General features: G+C 38.9%; 1 protein-coding gene across 2 annotated transcripts in view; it reads right to left on the bottom strand.

Moving 5' to 3' along the window:
• The window catches only part of GPM6A (glycoprotein M6A), a 258,846-nt gene that overhangs the window by 212,808 nt on the left and 24,149 nt on the right, over positions 1-21,889 (bottom strand). Inside the window, exon 1 of one of the 2 annotated variants that reach the window (XM_059909241.1) lies at positions 1,285-1,377. The exons of the other annotated variant lie outside the window; for it this stretch is intronic. The gene's annotated coding sequence lies outside the window, so the exon portion shown is untranslated. Of the gene's footprint in view, positions 1-1,284; positions 1,378-21,889 lie in introns of those variants that run through there. 2 annotated transcript variants of the gene reach the window in all.

Raw genomic sequence — 21,889 nt, 5'->3', positions numbered from 1 at the left:
ATCAGTCTCAACTAAGACAGGGCACCAAAGACTATTCAATGTTTCAGAAAAAGCTTTATGCAATTGACTCCAATGAGTTAATGTTAATATCATTTCCCATTCATTTATTCATTGTGTCAACCCACATCAGGCATCTGCTCTCGGTTCTGGGATACAATTGTGAATAAGAGAGACCAATCTCCTGCCTCACATAGCTTCCATTCTGGGCAGGGATGTAGACAGGAAATTAGTAAGTAAACAGACTGTGGTAAGAGCTCTGGGTGAATAAATGGGGGGTGTGACAAAGATTAATTGTCAAAAGCCTACGTTGTTAGGTGGGTCAGGGAAGACCTTTTTGAGGTAGGTGAGGTTTCAGTCTATAGGAGCCAGTGATGTGATGACGAGCATCCCAAGAATAGGGAATGGCACGTCCCAACGTGCAGTGTCTGAGGGGCATAAGATGACAGCACAGGGGCTTCCCTGGCGGCGCAGTGGTTAAGAATCCTCCTGCCAGTGCAGGGGACACGGGTTCAATCCCTGGTCCAGGAAGATCCCTTATGCCACGGAGCACCTAAGCCCGTGTGCCATAACTACTGAGCCTGCGCTCTAGAGCCCGCGAGCCACAACTACTGAGCCCACGCGCCACAGCTACTGAGCCTGCGCTCTAGAGCCCACACGCCACAACTACTGAGCCTGCGCTCTAGAGCCCACGCGCCACAACTACTGAGCCTGCACTCTAGAGCCCACGCGCCACAGCTACTGAGCCTGCGCTCTAGAGCCCACACGCCACAACTACTGAGCCTGCGCTCTAGAGCCCACGCGCCACAACTACTGAGCCTGCACTCTAGAGCCCACGCGCCACAACTACTGAGCCTGCGCTCTAGAGCCCGTGAGCCACAACTACTGAAGCCTGCGCACCTAGAGCCCGTGCTCTGCAACAAGAGAAGCCACCGCAATGAGAAGCCCGCGCACCGCAACAGAGTAGCCCTTGCTCCCTGCAACTAGAGAAAGCCTGCACGCAGCAATGGAGACCCAACGCAGCCATAAATTAATTAGTAATTAATTATTAGATGACTGCACAGTCAGAAAACGGGGGCAGGGGGCAAAGAGCAGAACAGGAGAACAGGACGGTGCACGGCTGAAGAGGCCGGCAAGGGAGAGATAACGGGTGACCTGGTAGGCCATGTTAGAGGCTGGATTTTTTTAAATGTATCAATCTTCCCAACAAATGAAATTTTTTTTTTTTACCTTTTGGAATCATTTCTTTAAAAGTGCCTGTTAGAAAGACCAAATATGCTTACTCACCCAGAACTTCTGTTCAACTTCCTGCGAGGGAGCCAAGATTGGAGATCACTGCTGTACTGGAAGCAGATCAGGAAAGCAGACAAAAGCACATCAGGACCTGTAGTCCCAAGTCTTCATGCACATTACGAGGTGGAGAGGGCAGCCTTCTTTACTGCTTCTTCCAAACCAAAGATGACTTAACCGCCATCTCCATTCAAATCAACTAGGCACCAGAAAAGGAGCAAAGAATGTTCTTCCTCATTTTTGAAAACTGAACGCCATATAACTTTAAAAGTCCAAGTGGAGAGCCTTTAAAAAATAGTTAACATCGTCTCAATAATTCAGAGTATGTTTTTTTGTTTCGTTTTCTTTTCTTTTCAATTCTCTTTAGTTTGACTGTTTTCTTTTCCATTTTGATGTGTACCAATAGAAACTCCTCATGTGATTTCCACAGCAACCGCTAGAGGGAAAACTTCTACTGAAGAAAATCATTTAAAAATATTCAATAGTATCTTCATATGTTTCCTAAATCTGAAGAACTCAAAAATAATGATGCCTCCAAGATTAAAGATTATATATACAAGCATCTCGCAAATCTCATATGTATTTTCAAACGAGTCCCAATAATAATTAGCATTTGTGCTATAACACATATTCTGCAAAGGCTTTTACATTCATTACCTCATTTGCTTCTCCAAATGAATGGCTAAGAGAGCAGGTATGATGACCACTCAGCTAAAATTTTAAAATGTTGATTTAACCAAAGACACTCAAGATTTTAATTGCACAAGCAATAGCAGAAGGGAGGTCTGAGTATTTTTTTCAAGTATGTTATATGGTCTCCCCACCAGGATTTTTAGGAAAATAGAAAGTTTATAGTCTCAGTTTTCTCATCATGTTCTGGATTTTTAGCAAGATACCTGGAAACACAGTAGATACTTGAATAATCAAGGAATGTATGGATGAATTAACATATGAATAAAATGAGTGAATGAATGAACTTCCCCTCTTGTTTCTCTGCAGCGGTGTGTGCTACCACAGCACCTAGCAAAAGGATACCTGGTTTTTTTCCAACCACATCTCATTTCCAAGTTAGTAATTGCAAGGATGCCTAAGGATATTACTTGCAGCTTAATAAGCCCTATGAAGAAGAAGAGAACTTTGTAATCCTTTCTCCAATATCATGGAATCCTTATGTCATGGACTGAATGTTTGTGTGCCCCCCAAAAATTCCTATGTTGAAATCCTAAGCCCCCATGTGATAATGTTAGAAGGTAGGGCCCGTGGAAGGAGATTAGGTCCTGAGGGTGGAGCCCTCATGAGTGGATTAGTGCCCTTAGAAGAAGAGTGAAGGTTTGTTTCTCTTTGCCATGTGAGAATACTAGAAGAAGATGGCCATCCGTTGGCACCCTGACCTTGGACCTCCTATCTGCAGAACTGCAAGAAATAAATACCTGTTATTTACGCCACCCAGTTTATGGTATTTTGTTATGGCAGCCCAAACTGACTAATACACTTCATCTTGTTCCACCTTCTCTATACTGTCTGACTTTAGAAAATTAAACTAGGAAATTCTGATTATTCCACTAAATCTTATATAAAGCATTATTATAACAAGTATAGAACTAAATCACATGGGTTAACCTCAGAGGAAAGCAGATACAATTAAATAGAAGAAAGGAGAATTATAATTGTGACTCTACCCCTTCCTTTTGCTGGAATCTTGAAACATTTGCCACAAAGTTATGTTACGGGCCTATGCCCCATCAAGTGAAATAAAAATATTGATACTATAACTAATAATAATTACCACCAATTAATTGCTATTAAAGTAAGTAAAGGGCAATTATTGAAATTAACTAAAGATCCTTGAAAATAAGTGATAATTTCCTGAGAAAGACCAGATACTTTTCCTATTCTAGCAAGAAGGCTGCACTTGGTGGTATGTATGTATGTGGGGATCGGGGTGGGGAGAGGAAACCAGCTACCTTTTCTCCCTAGTTAAACTTCTTCCATGCAACTAAGGAATCAAGAAACAGCTCCTAAAATGAACAGCTAACCCAAAGTTTCATATACTCCCAGATATCATAAAATATTTTCAAAAGAAATACCCAGAAATTTAAAAGTACTTATCAATGAGTGATGTGATTACAAGTGATACTGATGTTTTTTTAGTGCTTTTCTATAATTTCAGTTTGCTCACAATGAAAAATGAATTACTTTTTGAACAAGGGGGAGATTTTTTTAATTCAAGTAGTATAAATTTCATATCTAATCTTAAAATTATCTCTGTTTGGCACATATTTTGTGTTAAAAAAAAGGTTAAGCTGTTTTTTTGTTGTTGTTCAATCTAAGAAGCTAAATAATCAAGTGCTATTAGATTGAGTCGTACCTAGTACTCCCTGTTTCTTCTTATCAAGAGCTGACCTTAGTAAAGATTCCTTGGAACTGGCAAAGAAACAAGGGCATCTGCTCTGGCCAATCCTTCCAGAGTCCTTCACCAGTCTGATTTCAAGTGCACTTAGAAGATAAAGTCAAACTGGTAGGCTTCACCATATCTGTTCATTCTGCACATTTAGTACATTCCTTGAGTAGGTGGTTTTGCAAACAGCTTATTTAAAAATTATCTGATTTTCTGCATTAAGTTTTTTGGATGATATTCCATGAAATCAAACAGAAAAAGTTCTTGTAGCTTTGTGAGCTCACATATCATATATCCAGTGAATTTTTAAAATCCAGGAGTGAAAGGAGATAAAGTTATTAGTAATCAGATCATATACAAGCACTGCTGAATGACAAACGATTTTGTAAAGAAAAAAAAATGTCAGAAAAATCTTAAAAGCACACAGAGTTCACCATTAGGAAAAGTAATTCAGTTTATAATGAATATCAGAGGGGAAAAGATTCAATACAGTTTGACAAAGTTAATATATTTGCTTTCTACAGTACTGTGATATTTTAAGAGATCTATTGCCCATCCAAACTCAGACACCTAATTATATCATTAGAAAAGAATAAATAAAATTATATTACCTGTGGGTCTAATAGAGCCCTAGTGAGATTTAATGTCTATATTTATTCAATTTTTTATTCACATCATTTTAATGACTTTATAAATTAAATATAAGTGCCATTGATTCCTGAGACAAAAAATTTCAAGCATATAACAATATTTCCTATATAACTAGGAGGTAATTTTGAAATATGAAAATAGGACTATAACGCTTGAGAATTATCCCTAATTTTCAACAAAATGCAAATATTCCAGGTTCGACCACAAATTTCAAAGAAAGAAATTGCAAAATAATTTCTGGTCATTGAAATGTGTTTTGGGAGTGAAAAAATAGCTTCTGGAGTGCTTTTAGATTGAGTTTTACTCTCAGAAAAACCTAGGACAATCTGCTACAGTCAACAGATTGGGCAGTCCTCGCCAAACTATTTTTTGCTGTGATTAGGCACATGTGTTGGGGGCGGGGATGGAATGGGGAGAGGAGGGGACAAAGTCCTCACTTCAATTCTAAGAAAAAAATATTACTTTAAATGGCACACAATAGTTTTAAACGCCTTTTCCCCCCTCACCTTAAATGATTACCAGCAAGAATCCTATTATTATAGCAAAAATTGCCAACCATAAATTCAACTATTTAATTTCCAAAGTACTGAAAATAAGTCATGTCGGAACGTTGAGCTCTCAAAATGGAAATATCTACCAGTGGCTCAAATAATACTGAATTAAAAACAACATGGTATTTGTAAGGCATTTTTTCTTCCCTATGAATATTTAGAAAGGTTTTTTAAAATTATTATTATTTCAGGCTTCTGCTACAGTGAATGCCACCCATTCCAAAAAGCTCCTAGAGATTTTCCTCTCCACAAACTAGAATTTAGTACTCTTATAAGTAAAATGTTGATAAATGATTGAAAACCTTTATCCTTCCTACTGATCTCACCACGGGACAAAAAATGATACCTTCACAAGATGACTGTCTGTCCAACCAACCCTTGTAGCAAGTCATTTTCTTTTTAAATATTATATTTGCCTGGAATTTTCAGTAGGACAAATGAGTGGAAGAATCATACACCATGAATTCTTTGCTCTTTGGCTACAGTAATGAAAGGCAAGTGATCACAAAAAGGGTGCCCTCAAAGGAAGGTATTATTAAGGTATTATTCAATCACTTTCCCCAATTACCCATTAAAACAAGGAGCTGAGGCTACCATCACTCTGCTTTCTTAGGGTAAGTATTTTTTAAAGGAAAAATTAAATTCTTCTATTTAAGCAACATGAAACTAGGAATAGTTAGAAAGCATTAGTTCATTCACCTATTCCACAAATATTTTTCTTGAGTGTCTCTTTTGTGAAAAGTTTTATGTGAGTGCCTTTCCAGAGCCCATGAAATCATACAATAATGTGGTGACCCAATAATAGTGACCCATCTCTTCCACTAATGAGTCCAGTCCTGCAGTAGTACAATGCCCAAAGAAAACAGAAATCCCCTCACCATGACAGTTAAATAATGGGAAGGTTCTGCTTTGACCATGGAAGATGGCATGCATTCTAAATATCTACAATCCTAATTTTCATCAAATAAAGAAGAATATCAAGGGCAGGGAGATTTTATTCTACATCAAACTGTTCCCAGAACTCTATAGTTTTTGCACCTGAAAAACCTATAAATATACTGTGTTGGAACCTCTGCTGTACCATGACAATTTTCCACAGAGAAGTATTCTAGGAGAATAATAATTTGTGCACTAGATGTGAAAATGGCTCAGGAAATAGCATTTTCAGAAACCTAAATTTACATCCACTTTAAGATATGTAGTACAAAGTGTTGAGGAGAAAGAACTTTCTAACCACAACAGGGGCAGCCAAACGCCTGCAAAGCAGAAACATGGCAGAAATTTAATTGACGCTTCCCTTAATTGCCATTATTCTTAGTTAATACAGTAATATCGCTTTCTTGATTACAACACACCACACGACTTTGAAGCCTGCTGGACACACGGCAGATGTACAGTGTGTGCTACCACGGTTACTGTTAAAAGGGAGTTAGTAATGTTAACCCAGTTGGTCTATAATCATCTTTTTTCACAGTTGTGATCAACACTGGTAGCAATGGAAGCTGGGTAATAGAAAAGCAAACAATTAACTTTTCTTGGCTCTTCTTCCCCACCTAGGATGTACCTTGGCTCCTCCCAGAGAGGTAGTATGGTCTAGAGCTTCACTAATAAGGTAGACTCCAATCACATGTAGCTATTTACCTTTAAACTTTGTAATGGAATATAGCTGACATACACTATTATGTCAGTTTCAGTGCACAACATAGTGATTCAATATTTGCATACATTACAGAATGATCACAATGACAAGTCCAGTAACTACCTGCCCTCAAAGTTATTAAATTATTATTAACAACACTCCTTTTGCTGTACATCACATCCCTGTAGCTTATTTATTTTATAACTACAAGTCTGCACCTCTTATACCCTTCCCCCTCTTTCCTCTGGCAATCATCAATCTGTTCTCCGTATCTATGATTCTGCTTTTGTTTTGTTTTGTTTGTTTTGTTTTTTAGATTCCACATATAAGTGAAATCATACAGTGTTTGTCTTTCTCTGTCTGACTTATTTCACTGAGAATAATACTCTCTAGGTTCATCCGTGTTGTCACAAATGGCAAGATTTCATTTTTTATGGCTGAGTAATATTCCACTATATATATGTATATATATAATATATATGTGTATATATGTATGTGTGTGTATAGATAAATATGTGTGTATATATATACACATTCCACTACATACATACATATATATATATATGTATAATCTTTACCCATTCATCTGTTGATGGGCACTTAAGTTGCTTCCATATCTGGCTATTGTAAATAATGCTACAATGAACATGGTGGTGCATGTATCTTCTCAAATTCGTGTTTTTGTTGTCTTCAAGTAAATACCCAGAAATATCTATCATCTTCTCACTAAAAAAGTGAAGTAAAACCCGAGAGACTAAAGACTAGTGAATCTGAAATGATGAGTCAGGCTGTCATGTCTTGAGAGAGACAGAAGTCATCATGTCCATTCTTCCTTCAATCATTAAGAAGGTGATACGTTTCTGTTTTCTGAGAGCAAGGACAGCTTGAAAAGTAAGCTTATTAGGTATCTATGGTTGTACATGTAGTTCAGCCTTCATAGCCCAACTATATTTCTGTCCCCATTACTCACAGGGTCTCATATCTCTCTATTTCTTTGGGTCTCAAACATAGTTTAGACTCTAGGCATTTTCTACTTAACCAGGGTAAGAGTAACGCCTTACCTCAGCTGTCTGATGGCAAACAGCAAGGCATGCAGTAACAACCAAAGACAGATAATCAGGAACTGAACCAAACACCGGTAGCACAGAGGAGGTAGTGCAGGGGGCTGGGAGAGCCTAATAAACATTTAAGTCAAGAACATCAGACAGTGACCTTTAACAGGTAAAACACTCTCTGTCTTTTAGGAGTCCAAGATAAACCACAACTTTTGTTAGACGGCGTCCTGAGGAGAGACAAATTGTCCGTCGTCTGGAAGAAGAGTGGCTGGGCTTTTGCCACACAGATAATCCACGACTAGGCAAAGCCCACACTTGACATCTCACCTTTTCAAGATAGCTCGAGGGACTGCCTCTCTACTTGTACCAACACTTACACACCGTACCTAATCCTGGGCTCCCACGGGAGAGAGCAAAAATCTACTAAGCCCATTTTAAAGAACAGCTTATTTCAATGCCGTTGTGTCCTTTGCTTTTATTCAACAAGTATTCAATAGCAAACAGAGAATATGTTTTCAAAAATTCAAATGTGGTAGACTAATGGAACCAGGCAACCTGAGATCAGATCCCAAAGGCACAACTCACTAAGTCTGACCTTGTGGTAAAAGAGAAAATAATAATAATAGTACCCAACTCACAGGATTTTGACAGTAGTAAAGCCAGCTAATATATGTAAAGCAACAAAAACTGTGTCTGGCCCAAAACAAGTGCTCAAATATAATGTTAGTTATCATATATCTTGATCAGTACAGAGGTAAAGTAAAATCTTCTCAGGCAGAGGTCATTTTCAGGGTTCTCAGTTTTATTTATGGGCAACCAGTCTACCTCTGGGTCACCCGATTGTTAAATCATTTGGCTGTGCTCTTAACCAGTATTAAGGAATAACTTCATTGTAAGTAATTATTAAGTAGTATAATTCAAAATCACTGCAACTTGATAGTAACAACAACAACAAAAATTGGGTTAAAAAAAAAAAAAAAGTACTGATAGAACCTGATTCCTCAGTGTGATGAATAAACCATCCATTTCTAAAAGTCTATATGCAGTTTGGGATACAGCCAAGATCTGGGGAGAGCTGTGAGGGCACCACCCAGGGGGGTACTGGGGCTCGTTGCTGCAGCCTCTAGGGGGCCAACTGCGCAGTCTCTCCAACTCTGCCTTCAGTGACACTGAACTTTGTGGAAATACACCGTGAAAGTGGTCAAACACTTCAAATAAGGGTTTACCCCACCCTCACCAGAGAACTGGCTGTTAAACACTTACCACCATACCACTGGGGCCACAGACCTGCACGGAATGGAGTGCCATCGGCCGGAGTGGACATGAGTCACACAAAGTCTGATGCTGTACCAGGTATATGAGAAGGATTTTGTTGAGGATACTGTCATCAGATTTTTTAAATTCCTGTTCTTTGAGAATCCACTGGCCAAATTTCTCCCTTACATACCAGAAAGACACATGTTCTGGCTTGTGTTTATCCTGCAGAAAATGGTGTTCACGTAACTGTATCCCTTTCGTGTCGGATGTTAGAAAAACTAGACATAATTTGTAGGTTACAAATTTATAGAATTTAATGATATATATATATACTCTGTTTAAGAATCTCACCCAGCTTCACTTCATTTTTCTAAATTAAATTCCCTTGGCCCTCTTTCCCCTTCACCAGTTTTTAATCCCATCTTTCTATTTCTTTGTTTACATTTAGGAATTTATATATCTCTGCAAGGTACTAACACTTTTTAAATAATGTTTTAAATAAATAATTAGGCTGTATAATTTAACTGTCAGGTCTTAAATTATTTCTTATTCAAATAAAATTTTTTTAATTACTTGGGCACAGATTCTGTGAGATAGGAAGCTATTCCCCAGTTAATCTGCACACAGAGGTGTTGAGTGAATTAGGCTTGGCCGGAAAGTTGATCAGTTCATCCTCTGACTCTAATTTTTAAATGTTTAAGTACTCATTTCAACTGAACACTATATTCCTAAGCAATGTAATGCAATTTTAATCTCCTTTTATGACAGCAAAATACATATTAAAAGGAGGTGGTGGGGGGAATGAGGACCATTTGGTAGAAGTAACAATGTGATGGTATTTATTATTCTCTATTATAAATGAGAATAAAACAAATCATGTATGCTAGTGTGCATATTGTCAGGGATTACCTCACAATATTTTAGTGGGGAAAATACACAGAAATGACTCAATGGTCCAGACTAAAATAATGCCTATCGAAATATATTTAACAATTGTTCATACAAACATTGGAGAAAAGGGAAATGGGAAAAAAACATATTTGCCACCTGAAAGGCTTGCAGAGAAGACTAGCTCTTACAGAGCATGCAGCTTTGCAATGTCCAGAATTGAAGCATCAGGATTTAAAGGAAGCTGACAAATGAAGATGTAACACACTGAACAGATGCACTTTACCCATCACTACAGCCTCTCATCTCTCCGTCTGTTTCCATTAAGTTCTTCTCCATCCCATACGCCCATTTACACCATGTACTGAGCAAAAATTCTGTGCTTCACAATAAGCTAAGTGCGAAGGCAGATATCAAAGATGCACGACAGGGCACCTGCCCTCAAGGAACTTCATTTATTTTCATTTTAATTGAACATATCTGTCGATCAACCCCGACTTTATACCTATGTACCTGACATTCTACAAGATGCTACATCCTGACATTCTACAAGATGGAGAAATACTTAATTCCCCAACCAGAAATGAGCCATAGCCTGGTTGAAACCCCATAGGAAAGAATTTTTACAACAAACTGAAAATTGTGTGGTATAGAAGATACGAGACGGCTGGACAAGAAAACCAAACCAAATTAGGACAGGGATTCGAGGGAAGCCGGCGTGACGCTGATAATTGTAATGACAAAGCTCCTCTGTAATCATTTACTTTGGATCAGGCATGATGGTCAGAGTCGAGTTTTAGGCTGACTACTTACGTACGGGCCCACAGGAATTGTCTAGTAGTACAAAGAGGCAAGGCAGACAGAGATATCTCTTGCTATCTTTTGCAGAGTTCTGCAGGATTCAAAAATCCTGGGAAAGTATGTGTGTACATGTGTGTTGTGCATGGGATGTAGAAGAAGTTCAAAGACCTTTAGGACGACGGTAAGCTAAGAGGCAAACACTGCGCGAAGTTCCAGATCAAAGCAGAGAGCTGTTTAGCAGGTCTATCCTGTGATTATCTGTATGAAAAAAAATGTAATGAACATCACAAAGTAGAATAAAAATCACCAAGGGGAAGAGAAATCTCTATAGCATTTCTACTGCACAGGAAAATATTTTGAACAAAATATAGAGGAAAGCTTGAATAAAAGTACAGAATCCCTTTTGGAGTTAAGTCTCGGGGTAACCAGAAATATAGGAGTCAGCTCACCCTTACAGCAACTATAACTAAACCAAAGCAAACTCTGTGTGTCAGGGTGCCCGTTTCCCTAACGCCACATGAAAATTGAAATCAACATCAAATAGCATTCCCATTAAAAAGGCAGAAGAACAAAATCAAAAACAAAATTGTTACATGGTGTTACATAAATTTTCCAGATTTGTAAAACTGAAAGCAGTGGGTTACATCTGTGTGTTAATTCTCTGCAAAGCCGAAGCAATTTATTTGCCCTGTGTTGATCTGCACTCAAAAGAAATGAAACATACACATAGCCTAATTTTTGTTTGTGCCTACAGCAATGAGAACAGCAATGTAACTTGTGATCCTGGCCTGTCACTACTGACTCTGGATGCTAGATCACTGTGTATTTTTTTATATTTCCTGTAAAAAGTTATTTGGGCCAAACAAAATACTTGAATGGCACCATTCACCTTCAAAGTACTTTTCGAATGATGGCCCCTTAAAGAAATGAATGCCACTGAGTTAAGGAAACCGTTGTTTATCCAGAGGCAAGTTTACTGTTCTACTTTGTAGTACTGGGTTTTGGGTGTAGGAACTGCAGTCGTATTTGAAATGCATTTTCAAAGCCATTGCCGTTGAGAACTATAAAGCAGCTTTCAAACCCTGTTTCCAAATTCACTTGCTAAGTGATAGGGCAAAGCGTAAAAAAACGGGCGAAACCGTATTCTAAACAGAGATGTTGTCTTTTTCTTTCTTTTTTTTTTTTTTTTTTTTGTCCTGACCAGAAAGACAGGTTTCCACAGATCTCTGGAGATCTCTGTAGAACTTTGCCACTGGTCACTCTGAGTATATATCAGCAGTCCATTAAAAGCCTGAATCTAGATCGTATCTTAAAATGCACTGTGGTGTTATCTGCTTAGACCCATGACGTCTGCTTTGCCAGAGCACTAGGGTTCCCAAAAGGAGGCAGGTTTCCACTACAGGAACCCTCTCTGGTTTCACCCTCCCGAGTCACAGCCGGCCCTCTGACTGCTCCGTCACTATGGCCTTCACCTTGGACGAAAAGCAACTTCGATCCGTTTGCCTCCTCGTTTGTAAAGACCAGGATTTCTTGGCTTCAGACTGAGGCCTCATATCTCAAGGCTGCATGTGAGGCAAATGAATGAAGGGTGTCACTGGTGTCTGGATACATACTACATCTGCTTGGAATTCCAGCTCAAAAAAAGGCTTCCACTTAATCGGCTGTCAACAGAACTGGACAGTTGCAGCATAGGGTGGCAGAACAACCAACTCATTCTACAAAATCAGTTCAAGAAGTAGGGACAGAAAACAGAGATGCTCTACCAAAATGAAACGTAAAAACAAACATAAAATTAACTACTTTCAAAATGTCTGGATAGGTGGGGATTGGAAGTCCTGGGGAACTCTATAGTCACATTTCATAAACAGCAAGGTCCCTATCTTCATAATACATAGTGTAATGGTCTATACGTGATGAGAGCTCACAGCACAGCCAAGCTCACACGTCATGATTGGACGTATGGCTCATGACCTTTGCATGATGGCCATTTCATAACCTCTCATGCACCTAGAATTGATCATCAACACACACACACACACACACGTCATATGCATACAATTCAGTGACTGCTGTAATTACACTGGTTTACTTAACGTTATGCAAAAAGATGCTAACAGAACAGATGAACATCAGAATGTTAGCAGAACTGGCGATTTGGGGGGTAGTTCCGTCACTACAGACACATGGGTGTGTGCAATGCATGTTAAGACTGGACTTTGCTGCCCTGTGTGACCACAGAATCAGTTACCAAAACCCAGATATACTTCTGCCTCACGGCCACGCCCCACAGATATCCACACAGAATGAGTGAATGAAAGGAACTGTTTTAGAGATAACCCCGAAATGGCCAATAGAAAGAGTTTTAAATGGAAGAGGACCAAAAATGCAAACCCCGAGAGTCTGATTCAGTGTACTCTTTAATTATAATAGCTAACATTAATTAGGAAACTACTGCCAGACATTGTTCTAAGCAATGTATACATTTAATTTGTTTAATTATTATAACACTATGAGATAGAAACTATAATCCTATTTTAGAGAGGAGAAAACTGAGGTGCCAACAGGTTAAGTGGTATCCCTACTGAATACCACAAAATCATTGCCAAATACTCTACTCTGGAATTCAACACCACCCTGGTTAATTTTCTTAAATAAGCTCCTATTAGATCACACAGGTTGGCACCAACGTGTTCCAACTAAACCTCTTTTTTTTTTAAACCACCTGGCCAAACTTGGGGTAAATTTTCAAATAGTTTGAATATAATAAAATTAAACATTTTAAAAGTAGAATCGAATTCTAGGCATAGAATTTAGCCATTTTGTGATGAGTCAGATATGGCTTCGAAATCTTTCAGGGTTGCAGGGTCAACACTATAAATTCTACTCTCCACCAGTCCCCTAATCAAGTAAATAAGAGCAAGGTGATCTAAATCTGTCTCGGGACCAAGACTGAAAAATCCCATTAAGAAGTCCAGAATATAAGTCATGCCACATCCTAGCTTTCTGACCCTAGACGAGAAACGTTAACTTTTATACATTTGATCAGTACAATATGAGAAACGCTAAATGATTTTAAAGATCCCTTCAAATTCTAAATGTCTGTGGTGTCAAAAGACAAATCCCAGAGCACTGCCGCGTTGGGGTGCACAAAATTCATGCTATCTTAACCACAAAGTTGTTTCAATTTTGGAAAAATGACAGTTAATTGTAAGATCAGCTACCTTTCTATTGAAAATTAGGGATACAGTTAAATATGGACAGTTCCTGACTTCCGTAGGTTTCGACTTAACGATTTTTCGACTTTACAGTGGTGTGAAAGTGATACACATTCAGCAGAAACTATGCTTCGAATTTTGAATTTTGACCTTTTCTCGGGCTAGAGGTATGTGGTCTGATCCTCTCTTGTGACGCAGGGCAGGGCAGCAGCCTAAGCTCCAAGTCAGCCCTGTGATCACGAGAATCAACAAGGGATACACTTACAGCTATTCCGGACCCAGAAACCACTCTGCTCTTCACTTTCAGTACCGTATTCAATCAATTACATGAGATATTCAACACTTTGTTATAAAACAGTCTTTGAACTAGATGATTTTGCCCAACTGTAGGCTAATGTGGGTGTTTCGAGTATGTTTAAAGTAGGTGAGCCTAAGCTAAGTACGGTGTTCCGTAGGGTAGGTACATTGAATGCATTTTCAACTTAGGATATTTTCAGCTTCTGATGGATTTATCGGGACGTAACCCATCGTGAGTCGATCTGTAACGTAGTTTGACACATGCATACTGTTTAATGTATAAGAATGTATACCTTATAAGCAATATTATTATTGGCTTCTGCATTCCAAAGCCTAGGTAAGCCAGTGTGCTAATTTCTGAAGTTTTATTAACCCAAACATCCTTTAAATATAGCTAACGCTATAAAGCACATTTCGAGCTGATGGACTATCATTTGGTTACTTCTATCCAAGTATCATTTGGTTACTTCTCATGATACTATCATGACACTATCATGTGATTACTTCTCATGATATTCACACAAACCCCTTTATTGGAAATACCATGCATTTGAAAAACAAATTTTTACAGTGCTTGCAAAAATCACCATCAGATTATTTTTAAGCAGGAATGTTCATTCAACAAAAATCACAATACCATGGAATGGACTTCCATTTCTGGTCTGGCATGTAAGGAGCTTAGAAGTCACCACGCTGTTCTAACAAGAGCTGAAAAAACTGAAGATGAACGACTCTTCTAAGATTCACCAGAACTGAAGTCCCAGAACAAACTTGTGCCCCCCAAATTGGAGAGACAGATAGGCAGATACAGACAACCACAGCTTACAGAAGCAGAGACCCCTGCTGGAACCAGCGCCGCGGAAAGAAAACCTCAACTGTCTGTACTTGATGGCTTGCTGGAAGCTCAGTTTGAGCTTTTAACGAGTTTGAGAGTTTAAACCTCCAGGAGGCGCCACTCTTAGGGAGGCTCCTGCACTTTTGTGAGCTTCACCTGCCAGAGCCCTGCTAGGTTCTCACAGAGAAGATCAGAGAAAAATTCCTTGGTGCCTCCATTCCAGGGGAGGGTTGCGGGGGGGATATAGCCTTTCTGAAATACACCCAGAGCATCCTGTTCTTAACAAGACATGCCCTCAAGCGAAATATTTTACCAAAGCTAAACTGATCTGGAAGAAGGGAAATATTCCAGCCCACTCCTGAGTTTCAGTTTCACCTAAGGGGTGGTGTTGGAAACAGAGAGGACCTGGGAAAGGTCACAGCCCAAGGGCAGAGGCTCACTAAAATACTAATACCTAATTGGAGGACTACAGATGCTTCTCTTCCCCCACCTTACCTCCACTTTAAAGGACTCCTGGGTAACAGCAGGGGAGCAAAACTGAGAGAGCTACAAGTCTCAGACCTTATTTAAGAAGGAATTTCCAGAGAAACATTCATCGCTGGTGGAAATGCAAAATGACATAGACACTCTGGAAGACAATTTAACAGTTTCTTATGAAATAAACATACAATTGGCCTTCTGTATCCATGGGTTTTGCATCTGTGAATTCAACCTATCTTGGATCAAAAATATTCGAAAAAATAATTCCAAAAAGTTTCAAAAAGGAAAACTTGAATTTGCAGCTCACAGACAACTATTTACACAGCATTTACATTGTATTAGGTATTAGAAGTAATCTAGAGATGAGCTAGAGTATATGGGAGGATGTGTGTAGGTTATACACAAATGCTACATCATTTTATATAAAGAACTTGAGCATCCTAGGATTTTGGTATATGCGGGAAGATCCCGGAGACAATCCCCCATGGATACTGAGGGATGACTCTTTTCTTACCACATGATCCAGCAATCACACGTCTTGGTAATTACGCAAAGGAATTGAAAACTTAGGCCCACACAAAAAGCTACGCACAAATGTTTATGGCAGCTTCATTCAAGGCTGTAAAAATTGGAAGCAATCAAGATGTCCTTTGAAAGGTGAATAGATAAACAAACTGTGGTATACTCAAACAATGAAATACTATACAGCACTAAAAAGCAGCAAGTTATCAAGCCATGAAAAGACAAGGAGGAACTTTTCTCGTAAATGCCTATTACTAAGTTAAAGAAGTCCATCTGAAAAGACTACATACTGAATTATTTCAATTATATGACATTCTGGAAAAGGCACAAGTGTGGAGACAGTAAAAAGGTCAGTGGTTGCCCGGGATCTGGGGTGATGGAGGGGGAGATGTGTCTGTGGAGCACAGGGGACTTTGACTGTCTGAAACTATTCCGTATGATACTATAATGGTAGATACATATCTTTATACATTTGACAAAACCCATAGGACATACAACGCAAAGAATGAACTCTAATGTATACTCTGGAATTTAGTTGATACTAATGCATCAATATTGGCTCATCAATTGTAACAAAGGTACTACACTAATGCAAAACGTTAATAACACCAGAAACTGTGCTTCTGAGGAGGGATGATGGGGTAAGTGTGAATTCTGTACTTTCTGCTCAATTTTTATGTAATCCTAAAACTGCTCTAAAAAATATGCTTATTAATTTTTTCAATAAATGCCACAGAACAGCACACAATGATAGTTTGAAGATGAGTGATCATTAAGTATGAAAAATAAAGTTATTAAATTATTTTTACTTTCAAGGCCAATTCAGCAATAGCTTTCAAATACTATTGTTCTTTAAAACACAATGATGCTGAAATATTCCACTGTGTCCTTCCTTTCTCCTTTTTTTTTTTTTTCTTTTTCATCAAAGAAAACGTTTCCTACCAAAAAATATTTGGCAAGTTCTCTGGAAATAAAACTCTTTTGCCCATGCACTTTGCCACCTCTCAACAAACAAGTTTGTTTTCACCGGAAATCTGCTTTTTGGGGCTTTTACAAAAACACACCAGACTTGTGCTTTTTAACAGAGAAGGAAACCGAAGGTTGAAGGTCACATTCTAGCTGCAGTGAACACATGGGCCACTTGACTGCCAAAAGATGTCAGTTTTCAGAGATACAATAAGGAGACTCTCAACGGAAAAGAAAAAATAAAGAAATCAAGGAAAATGAAGAAAAAATACTAGTAAACAGTAATGACAGACTGCAATATAGCTCTTGGTTAGTTTATATGTGTTTGTGGATGTGTGCGTTTTCACACATGTATCCACTGAGAAATGTTTATTAAAGAGGGAGCTATAAGGAATACATACAAAAGAAGTTGGACATGGCTCCTTCCCTCTTTGAAAGAAAAAAACAAATTCATTCTAAGCTTATTTCTTTCCTTATTCGAATTAGATTTAAAGGGTCATATGCAGGGTTGTGTAGCTTAATACCATCACAAGTGAAAAAGGAAAAAGGAGAAAAGAGTCCAGGAAAGCCTTATCTTCAAAGCCACAACAAACTCCCTTGTTCTGAAATAAAAGGTCACATTAAAAGGCAGGAATAGCAACTGTAAGAAAAACAAGATTCTATGTCCTTTGTCACCCCTTTATTCAAAGGAGCAAACTGCTGGAAGAACGTGTCCTCCGAACGGTAGGTCCACTGTGCTCCCCTGGTGTCGGCATCATCTGATACTCACAGCCCACTGCTTTCCAATGGAAGAGCACGGACTACAGGACAAAGGGGTCAGCAGCGCCTGAAGCCACATCCTGCCACTGACCAGCACGGGGCACTCCTGGGGAATTCAGCAAAAGTCGCAAATACAATGCCGCCTTAGTTAGGAAAGTCAAGGATACAGACCGCGGCAAGACTCCACTTGCTAGAAAAAGCCTGCCTGCAGCATCTATCACCTTCAGGCATTTCTCTTCGGCCCAATTTTCAAATATAGAACATGTTTAGATTTTCTAGAGCCCTAATATCTTAGCAACTCGGATCAAAACTGGCCCATCCCTGCTACCATCTCCTGTGAAACCTGTCCTTCAGGGCGGCACTGACATATGCTTTGCCTTTATCTGCTATGAAAACACGGGCTCTTTAAAGGAGCTTGTACTTGCCTTTAGGTTACTACTCATCCAAACCTAGGTGAGCCTATTCTCTGAGTCACATGTATTTTCAAAGCTGGACTCAAACAAGGAAATAGAGTAGATGCTTATACGCCTAAATAATGTGTAAATATATTTTTAAAAATTCATCTCTTCCATATAAAAATGAAGACCAAACACACTCATAAAGACATCCCACAACTCCTCTCCCCAAATCCATCTCCTCTCCCCTTTATACTTCTGCCCAACTCTACTATTGATATATTCCCATTTAAAAAAAATTTTTTTTTATTGGAGTATAATTGCTTTACAATGTTGTGTTAGTTTCTGCTGTACAACGAAGTGAATCAGCTGTATGTACACGTTTATCCCCTCCCTCTTGGACCTCCCTCACCACACCCATCCCACCCATCCAGGTCACCACAGAGCATCGAGCAGTGCTCCCTGGGCTATACAGCAGGTTCCCACTCGCTATCTATTTTACACATGGTAATAAGTGTATTTTCCCATCTTAAGACAGAAAGCAGAACAGGATGGAACTAACAAGAGAACCAAACAAAAAAGAGCGGAAGATGGGCAAGGTAATAAAAGAGATGGTACAGGGAAAATGTGGCCCAGAAGCCTCTGATTGATGCTGTCTTTCCCTTTTTAAAGTAAAGATTTTGAAATAGAGTACTTAATGTATTTTTCCAGAAAAGTGAAAGTAGGATAGTGATGGTGTTGAAATCAGCGGTACAGTATGGCTACAATTTACATAATGTGTGGCTTTGGGGTTTCAGAAAGAGAAACAAATAGAGATAAAAAGTACATCTTGGGGAAGTCAGTTATGGGTTCTCCGGACTTTGGGCGGTGGAAACAGAGTTATTTCCTGGGCAGGACGAGCCGGCCACACTGCTGGGGGTAGGGGAGGAACTGAGTACATGGTTCCCTACTTGAAAAATATTTCCAGTCAGGAGAGAGTCATGTGCAGTGTAATTGACCTAAATTCTCCCATGCGGCTACTATTCATTCTCCCCTTCACATTATGATTCTCTGCGTATACTTTATTCTCCATCAGTTTGTTCAAAGGACCCTAGCTGAGCTCTAAAATTTATTTTAAGAAAGCAAAATGTTTTTAGATTTGTATCAGATGCAGCTACTTAAGCACTAGATATTTTGTTTTAAATTTTCTTATGCTGGAAATAAATTCACAAACAACACAATATTCCAGTGTATCTTACTACTACTAACAATAAAACATATAGATATTTTGCTCAAAAATCATTTTATTTGCAATAAAATGCAAAATCTTTGATGGCTGTTAAATTCATGCCAATAATTATTTCTAGCAAGACTGACAGATAGAAACAACAAAAATTCCTGAACATGAAATTTTAAAATATGGACATTTTCACTTGCAAACTGTTTTACTTTACCAATAATCCTTTTAAACTTTCTTTGAAATCTTTGTTATTGAAAACTGTTAGTTGACGTCTTTTTAAAAATGACATGGGATTAGTTGAAGATAAATTTGTAATCCATACTGCCTGGGCAGATAAAAGGAAAAGAAAAAAAAAAATCTCCCTAAAACCTTTTATAATTTAAGAAAGTAGAGTTGGCACATATCTATATATTCTAAGAAATATGGCAGCTGCATTGTAGACACTCAGTATTGTCCCTGTGCCCTACAACTGTTGAACTGGTAGCTGTGAAAATGTAAACCTCTTGAGGAGAATAGATGCCTCTGTCTTTCCCTTTGCTCATCTGAAAGATGGGTGTAAATGTTTCTACACAGCTTTCCTTTATTTATTAGAAGTCTATGGGGACCTGAATCTCAGACTCAAAACCTCTCTCACACTGTAATTTTATTTCCTTCATAACATATTTTTGTCCACAGTAGAAAAAAAGTAGAACAGATCATCACTCTTCCAAAGAGCTTTTATCTTGAGCCGAGACTAAATCCATCTTCGGCTGACTATAAACACTTCTCTGGATGCTCCAGATATAAGCCTCCACTCAAAATTATCTTCAGTGGCAAGTATGTGGTAGAGTGAACACTGCTGATCCAAGGATGCACTGGAACATCTCAAACAAAACTGCGGCTTACATCAACGCTGGTAACAGCCCTGTTTTCACAAGAGCTGAGCTTAAAATTTCAGAGCCTTTCCTAAGGATCCACAAACAAGAGACAGAAAATAAGGTATCAAAGATAACAGCAAAGGGGCTTCTGATTTCACTGGGGATGTCAGCGTGGTTAGAGCTGCTGACTGACAGTGGGGAGACCCTGCTCTGCCTTTGATCAGCCACACCACCTCTGGCAAGTCTCTTGGTTTTTCTGGGCCTCAAGTTCTACGCTATAAAATAAGTGGTTTGGGCTAGGATCTCCAAAGATAATTTATAGCTCTCACAGCTCCAAGATCTACATATACATACTCTATAATCTAAAATTTAGGGAGACTCTGCCTTGATAACACAGTGGAAAATAAAAATACAGGGTACTCCCATTATCTTTGTTTCTGGGCTTTTTTTTTTTTACATATGCTAATACCTCTACTTGGCTTATGTTCACTTTTTTCGTAGTTTGACACACTCCTTTCCATTCCTCAAACCCTTATCCAAAGTTTCCTTCTTAGATAATGAAGGGAAAATGAGTCATTCCCTCCTCTGTGCTGTGAGAGTCAGGTACCGCTGTTAACTTTTATCATGAGCAGTTATAGCTACACTCGTTACATTTTATTATCTTTGGGTGTACAGAGCAGTGAACAGTGCACACTGAGTGATAGTGGAGTGAATGGACGATCGCATGACTATCACCTCTGAGTCTTAATGATACATGTACAATGCTAGGTCAGTGAAGACAAAATGTGTGTGTAACAGTGAATACCCATCTCAAAAAGATGGTGAAGCACAGAAGCGGACGGTTACAGAAATGACACGGCAAAATTAAGAGGACTTAACTTTGTAGATACAGAAGCTTCTAAAGTGAGGTCAAGGATTAGATAACATTGGCACTGTTGAGCCTTTAGGCATGCAGTGTCCACTCTAGGTCTTCAAACCAAAAGCAATCCAACTTCAACGAGGAAAGGTTTAATCCTAAACAAACAGCATGATCCAAGAAAGATTTTGCTTTTCATCTAATCCCAAAATGAACTTCACCGAACTTTAGAACATGGCTTTGCTGCTTGTGTTGCTGTTGTTTTCAGGACCCATCTTACTGAAGCTGCGACTCCTTTGATGTGATGAATTAAAAATACGCAGAAAGCTTACAAACTATCACAGGAAAAATGAGGCAATTAAAAGGGTCAAGTAAATAATTAAAATCATTTCCAACTCAATCATACATACTAATGAGATCTTGGGACAGGATGAATAAATGAAATTTTCAGTTAATCCCAAACCACTCTGTGACTATTCATTGCAATTTAAAAAATTACTACTCATTCCTCAGAATGGTGGTTCTGAAAGAACACCAGGAAGGTCTGATTCAGCTCCTCTGCGCTCCCTCTTGGTGGAGGTGCTGAAGAGCAGTGAAATGGCTACAAGAGGCCAGAAAGATGAAACGGCAAATGTCTTCCAACCTCTCCACTCACACTTACTACTGCTGTTCACATTGTGTGGCCTCTATTTTCTAGTATGAAAACAGCCTGTAGAGTAGATCCTCATTTTCTTTTGTCCTTTTCAGATCCACCTTGCGTCATGCTTCCTAGATGACACTAAAAAAATGTGACCTTGTCAACCATCTATTTAAAACCTTCTATGGCTCCACGCTGCTCTTAGGATAAAATCGAAACTGGCCAACATGACCCCAAGGCCCTGTGCCATACGGATCCCACCTCTTCCTGCAGACATCTCTCCTACCTTTATACACCAATCTGAACTACAGTGAGTTCCCTAAA

Source organism: Balaenoptera ricei, chromosome 21 (assembly GCF_028023285.1).
Source record: "Balaenoptera ricei isolate mBalRic1 chromosome 21, mBalRic1.hap2, whole genome shotgun sequence".
NCBI lineage: Eukaryota > Metazoa > Chordata > Mammalia > Artiodactyla > Balaenopteridae > Balaenoptera > Balaenoptera ricei.
This window is presented reverse-complemented; position numbering and strand designations above follow the sequence as displayed.